Source organism: Rhinopithecus roxellana, chromosome 8 (assembly GCF_007565055.1).
Source record: "Rhinopithecus roxellana isolate Shanxi Qingling chromosome 8, ASM756505v1, whole genome shotgun sequence".
NCBI classification, from domain to species: Eukaryota; Metazoa; Chordata; class Mammalia; order Primates; family Cercopithecidae; genus Rhinopithecus; species Rhinopithecus roxellana.
In genome coordinates this window covers 4,163,334-4,170,593 of record NC_044556.1, presented here as the reverse complement: position 1 = coordinate 4,170,593, position 7,260 = coordinate 4,163,334, and positions in this window count along the sequence as shown.

Sequence of the window (7,260 nt, the reverse complement as noted above, 5' to 3'; positions counted from 1 at the left end):
GTGAGTGATGGGAAGTGACTGTCAAATACAAGTAAAGCTTTGCTCACTCGCCCGCTGCTCACCTTCTGCTGTGTGGCCTAGCTCCTAACAGGCCACGATCTGGTACCGGTCCATGGCCCAGGGGTTGGGGATCCCTGATCTAAAGGCAACTGGTTCTGGTTTGCTCTGGTTTTGAGCAGGCCTTATCTAACTCTGATAATTGGCAAAGGGTCCTGAAGCTCCTAGGCCATCTGGAGTCCTAGTAAGCTAGCATACCTAAAGATAAACAGTCTAGGGAAAAAAAATTTTATCTACTGCTTGAGAAAATAATTAGCGGCCGGGCACGGTGGCTCACGCCTGTAATCCCAGCACTTTGGGAGGCCGAGGCAGGTGAATCATGAGGTCAGGAGTTCGAGATCAGCCTGGCCAACATGGTGAGATCCTGTCTGTACTAAAAATACAAAAATTATCTGGGTATGGTGGCGGGCACCTGTAATCCCAGCTACTTGGGAGGCTGAGGCAGGAGAATCGCTTGAAACCAGAAGGCAGAGGTTGCAGTGAGCTGAGATCGCACCATTGCACTCCAGCCTAGGCAACAGAGCGAGACTCTGTCTCAAAAAAAAGAGAAGAAAAAGAAAATAATTATCCATTTCAGCTGTTTTGCTTTCTCAGCTATTTTTCCAGGACTGGCCCAGTAACAAAAGTACCAGACATAAAAGCATCATGAACTGGAACCAGGAACCCATGGCTAAAAAGAAAGGAGCCAAACATCAAGTATAATTCAATCAAACAAAATCTTGAATCAACTTGTGAAAACTGTAGTGTTGGCCAGGCGCGGTGGCTCAGGCCTGTAATCCCAGCACTTTGGGAGGCTGAGACGGGCGGATCACGAGGTCAGGAGATCGAGACCATCCTGGCTAACACGGTGAAACCCCGTCTCTACTAAAAAAATACAAAAAACTAGCTGGGCGAGGTGGCGGGCACCTGTAGTCCCAGCTACTCGGGAGGCTGAGGCAGGAGAATGGCGTGAACCCGGAAGGCGGAGCTTGCAGTGAGCTGAGATCTGGCCACTGCACTCCAGCCTGGGCGACAGAGCAAGACTCCGTCTCAAAAAAAAAAAAAAAAAGAAAACTGTAGTGTTTCCTGATAATACAAATGGGCATGTTTGAAAAACAAGAAAAAAAATGATGTCTGATTATAACTAATGAATAAATGATATTCATGCCTTTAAAAATTACAGACACATGCATGCACGCACACTGACAATCTATTATCACAAGACTCTGTTCTCTCTCTGAAGGATCAACTATCTTTCTGTCAGATGCTTCATCAGCCTTTCACATTAACTGCCTTTGGAATAATATTATATACTTACTTTTCCCTAGATAGTTGTGAAAAGAGGGTGCAGTGGGTCAAAGGTGATGTCAGGGGTTTATGTACAGATTTTGCATATTTTTACAAATTGCAGCATTTAACTAGTTCATTACTGTGTTGATTTAAATTCTTACAAAAGCTTTCAGACAAAAATAAACACTCATATAACCATGAGGAAAAAAATTCAGAATAGAATAGAGAGTCCAAAAATAAGGTCACACACCTATGACCACCTGATCTTCGACAAAGCTGACAAAAACAAGCAATGGGGAAAAGAGTCCCTATTCAATAAATGGTTCTGGGTTAACTGGCTAGCCATAGGCAGAAGACTGAAGCTGGACCCCTTCTTTATACCATATACAAAAATCAACTCAGGATGGATAAAGACTTAAATGTAAAACCTCAAACTATGAACACCCTGGAAGAAGACCTAGGCAATACCATCTTGTACATAGGAACAGACAAAGATTTCATGGCAAAGACAGCAAAAGCAACTGTAACAAAAGAAAAAATTGACAAGTGGGATCTAATTAAATTTAAGAGTTTCTGCACAGCAAAAGAAACTATCAACAGAGAAAACAGACCACCTACAAAATGGGAGAACACATCTGCAAACTATACATCAGACAAAGGTCTAATATCTACCATCTATAAGAAACAAAGAAAATTACAAGAGAAAAACAAACAGCACCGTTAAAAAGTGGTCAAAAGACATGAATAGACATTTTTCCAAAGAAGACATACATGCAGAGGCCAGGGGCAGTGGTTCATGCCTGTAATCCCAGCACTTTGGGAGGCCAAGGTGGGCAGATCACCTGAGGTCAGGAGTTCGAGACCAGCCTGGCCAACATGATGAAACCCCATCTCTACTAAAAATACAAAAAAATTAGCCAGGCATGGTGGTGGCACCTGTAATCCCAGCTACTTGGGAGGCTGAGGCAGGAGAATCACTTGAACCTGGGAGGTGGAGGTTGCAGTGAGCCCAGATAGCGCCATTGCACCCCAGCCTAGGTGACAAGAGCAAGACTCCATCTCAAAAAAAAAAGAAGAAGAAAGGAAAAAAACAGAGAAAAATGAAATATACTTCAATCAATGCAATCATCCAGAGAAACATAAAATAAAAGGCAAATTTTTATTAACTGATTTCATCAAAAAATACTACCTATTCAACTCGTGAATTTATGTGTCAAGAGAACTTATTTACAGAATTCTCTCACCTCAATGTGATTTTTTCTGAAAGTAAGATATAGGAATCCATAGTCCAGATCCACTTTAAGCCGGAGGCACTGATAAAGAGAATTGAGTTTTACATTTTATGACAATTCCTTGATGTTCCAAATTTTCTGGCACATTTTGCATGAATGAATTTGGATCTCAGTTTTCTTTCTTTATTTTTTTTTAGAGACGGAGCCTTGCTCTGTCGCCCAGGCTAGAGTGCAGTGGCGAGATCTCGACTCACTGCAACCTCTGCCTCTGGGGTTCAGGCAATTCTCCTGCCTCAGCCTCCTGAGTAGCTGGGACTATAGGCGCCCGCCACCATGCCCAGCTAATTTTTGTATTTTTAGTAGAGAAAGGGTTTCACCATGTTAGCCAGGATGGTCTTGATCTCCTGACCTCGTGATCTGCCCACCTTGGCCCCCCAAAGTGCTGGGATTACAGTAGATGTCAGCCACCACGCCCGGCCGGATCTGAGTTTTCTAAATTACATTTATGGCATATCTAGCCAGTGTGAGTTCTGACAAGGAATCGTCAATCTACCAAAGTTGTATTAATATATATATCCATGGAGGTGACACGTCAATTAACCCTTACATCATTTCATCAGGAAACATAGACAGATGCTGCACATGAAATTAGCCCTAGGCTGGATGCAGTGTCTCACGCCTGTAATCCGAGCACTTTGGGAGGCCACGGTGGGTGGATTGCTTGAGTTAAGGAGTTGGAGAGCGGCCTTGGTAACATGGCAAAACCCTGTCTTTACCAAAAAAAACAAAAATTAGCCAGGTGTGGTGGTGCACATCTATAGTCCCAGCTACTTGGGAGGCTGAAGTGGGAGAATCGCTTGGATCGCTTGAGCCCGGGAGGCGGAGGTTGCAGAGATCCGTGATGCCCCAATTACCCTCCAGCCTGGGCGACAGAGGAAGACTCTGTCTTTAAAAATAAAAGAAAGGCTTTTACCTGAGAGCAAGATGGGTCACCAGCTGTACTGGAGCCAGCGGTTCTCACTCTTGTCGCATCTGTTCAAACCAGCATGGTCTGATCTGGAAATACGGCCTCAATATGTGCCGCCAGTGTTTCTGTAACTATGCAAAGGATATAGGCTTCATTAAGTTGGACTAAATGACCTTCCTTCAAAGGATTATCCAAGGCATCTACCCAATGAAAAACCAGGATAGTTCTTTGTATACAAAATAAACATCTTTTAAAAACCTTCAAAAAAAAGAAAAAAAGACGTTAGCCCTATTCCTCAGAAATGTATATATTTTTGCAAGAAATGTGATTTTATTTCAATAGCATACATGTTATTGTAAATGTAGTACATGTTTACTCCATAAGTAGGAAATTCACTCCTTCCCAAGTTTTAACAGTTTTCTAATACTTTTAAATGTTTTGTCTTTAGTCTCCCAACCAAATATGGCTATCATCTCTAATCACAATAATTTTTTTCCATCCTAGTTTCTATATTCTTCATTGATTTTTGACAATGAGTTATATAGATTACTATAATGGTGAGAGGAATTAAATAGTACTTATTTACTCATTTATTTATTTTTTGAGATAGGGTCTCACTCTGTTGCCCAGGTTAGAGTAAAGTGGTACAATCATGGCTCACTATAGCCTCAACCTCCTGGGCTCAAGTAATCCTCTTGCCTCAGCCACCTGGGTAGTTGGGATTACAGGTTAAAAACACCATGCCTAGTTAATTTTAAAATTTTTGGTAGAGACAGGGTGTCACTATGTTGCCCAGGCTGGTCTTGAATTCCTGGGCTCAAGTCTTCATCTTGCTCTGGCCTTCCAAGGTGCTGGGATTACAGACAGGAGCCACTGTGCCTGGCTATGTTTGCTTTTGTTAGCTTATGATCCTCCTTTCAGCCTGTCACACAACAGTTTCTCATCATGCTGTGCTCTGAAACATACCTTAACCACGAATCCTACATCAAGCAAAGCTCAGGTTTAAAATGAAAGACAAGGCCGGGCGCGGTGGCTCAAGCCTGTAATCCCAGCACTTTGGGAGGCCGAGACGGGTGGATCACGAGGTCAGGAGATCGAGACCATCCTGGCTAACACAGTGAAACCCCGTCTCTACTAAAAAAATACAAAAAACTAGCCGGGCGAGGTGGCAGGCGCCTGTAGTCCCAGCCACTCGGGAGGCTGAGGCAGGAGAATGGCGTAAACCCGGGAGGCGGAGCTTGCAGTGAGCTGAGATCCGGCCACTGCACTCCAGCCTGGGCGACAGAGCGAGACTCCGTCTCAATAAATAAATAAATAAATAAATAAATAAATAAATAAATAAATAAATAAATAAAATGAAAGACAAAACAAATACTTTTTCAAGAATAAAAACATACATATTGAAACAATTTGTTCCTACCACACCAGACCTACAAGATGAAAGAAAGTCCTTATGTCTGAAACCAAACGATGGCAAAATCCATAAGAAAAGACAGAGAACACCATTAAAGATCATTATATGAATATAAAATCCAGACTAAATGTGTATTTCCTCACCTTTCTTCTTACGGATTTACAAAGCAACTGTGTAAAATAATAACTAGTTGGTGAATTCTTGGGCCTAGAACACATAAAAATGTAACGCATGTTTTATATTTACAAATAACACTATAAAAACCTGAGCTAACTAAAAGACTACTAATGGGAAAGCAATAATTATAAGAAAGTACTGTTGGATGTGCAACCCTAAAAGTTATTACACATGAAATGAAACACCCCAGAAAGGCAAAAATATACCAAAGCTATACAGGATAAATAAGTTTTTTGGTTTTTGTTTTTGTTTTTTTCTTTTTGAGATGGAGTTTCACTCTTGTTGCCCAGGCTGGAGCACAGTGGTGCGATGTCAGCTCACCACAACCTCTGCCACCCAGGTTCAAGCAATTCTCCTGCCTCAGCCTCTCAAGTAGCTGGGATTACAGGCATGTGCCACCACGCCCAGCTAATTTTTATATTTTTAGTAGAGACGGGGTTTTACCATGTTGGTCAGGCTGGTCTTGAACTCATGACCTCAGGTGATCCACCCACCTCGGCCTACAAAGTGCTGGGATTACAGGCGTGAGCCACCGCACCAGGTGGATGAATATGGAATTTATCCATAAATTACTGGAAAACTGTCCCTGATTGTGATATTATCATTTACATGATAAACACTTGAATAATCACTACAAAAACCCAAAACAAGTATAACAAAAAATAGATCATCCCATACATTGCAAAGACATACTATGTGAAATCAGAATTTATGGTCCTTCCTTAATTAAATATTGACTCTACATCCATTCCATAACATTATGGCCCCAAGGTTTCCTGCATTCATCCAACTTGGAAATTTCCATGTTTTCTTTTTTTCTTTTCTTTTCTTTTTTCTTTTTCTTTTTTTTTTTTTTTTTTTGAGACAAAGTCTTGCTCTTGTCACCCAGGCTGGAGTGCAATAGTGTGATCTCAGCTCACTGCAACCTCTGCCTCCGGGTTCAAGTGATTCTCCTGCCTCAGACTCCTGAGTAGCTGGGATTACAGACACCTGCCACCATGCCTGGCTAATTTTTGAATTTTTAGTAGAGATGGGGTTTCACCATGTTGGCCAGGCTGGTCTCGAACTCCTGACCTCGTGATCCGCCCACCTTGGCCTCCCAGAGTGCTGGGATTACAGGCATGAGCCACCGCGCCCAGCCACATATCTCTTTTTCAACATTGACTCTGCTTTTAAAATCAGAAAATTGGCCGGGCGCGGTGGCTCAAGCCTGTAATCCCAGCACTTTGGGAGGCCGAGACGGGCAGATCACGAGGTCAGGAGATCGAGACCATCCTGGCTAACCCGGTGAAACCCCGTCTCTACTAAAAAATACAAAAAACTAGCCAGGCGAGGTGGTGGGCGCCTGTAGTCCCAGCTACTCGGGAGGCTGAGGCAGGAGAACGGCGTAAACTCGGGAGGCGGAGCTTGCAGTGAGCAAGATCCGGCCACTGCACTCCAGCCTGGGTGACACAAAAATAATAATAATAAGATATTATATATCAAAAAATAATAATAATAAGATAAAATAAAATCAGAAAATTATCTCTTGTGCAGGTCATGATCCCTTTCCATCCATTTCTTGAATTTGCAGCCCAAGAACAGAATTACAAGTCAATCATCTCTAATTGTTGCATTGCCTATTTCTGTGTTATTATGCTAGTACTAAACTGTTTTTATTAGTATGGATTTGTAATAAGTTTTGAAATCAGGAAGTGTGAGTTCGCCAACTTTGTTCTGGCTTTTTTTTTTTTCTTTTGAGACCGTCTCGCTCTTTGCCCAGGCTGGAGTGCACTGGCATGATCTCAGCTCACTGCAACCTCCACCTCTCAGGTTCAAGTGATTCCCCTGCCTCAGCCTCCTGAGTAGCTGGGATTACAGGTGCGTGCCACCACACCCAGCTAATTTTTGTATTTTTAGTAGAGATGGGATTTCACCATGTTAGTCAGACTAGTCTCAAACTCCTGACCTCGCGATCCACCTGCCTCAGCCTCCCAAAGTGCTGGGATTACAGGCGTGAGCCACCACATCTGGCCACTGTTCTGGCTTTTGGAGACTGTTTCGTTCATTCAGAGACCCTTGAGATGCCATATATAAAAAAATTTAAAAAAGTTCAAAAGTGGCTCCTAAGAAGGAATCAGGTGGTCAAACCTATCCCTAAAAGG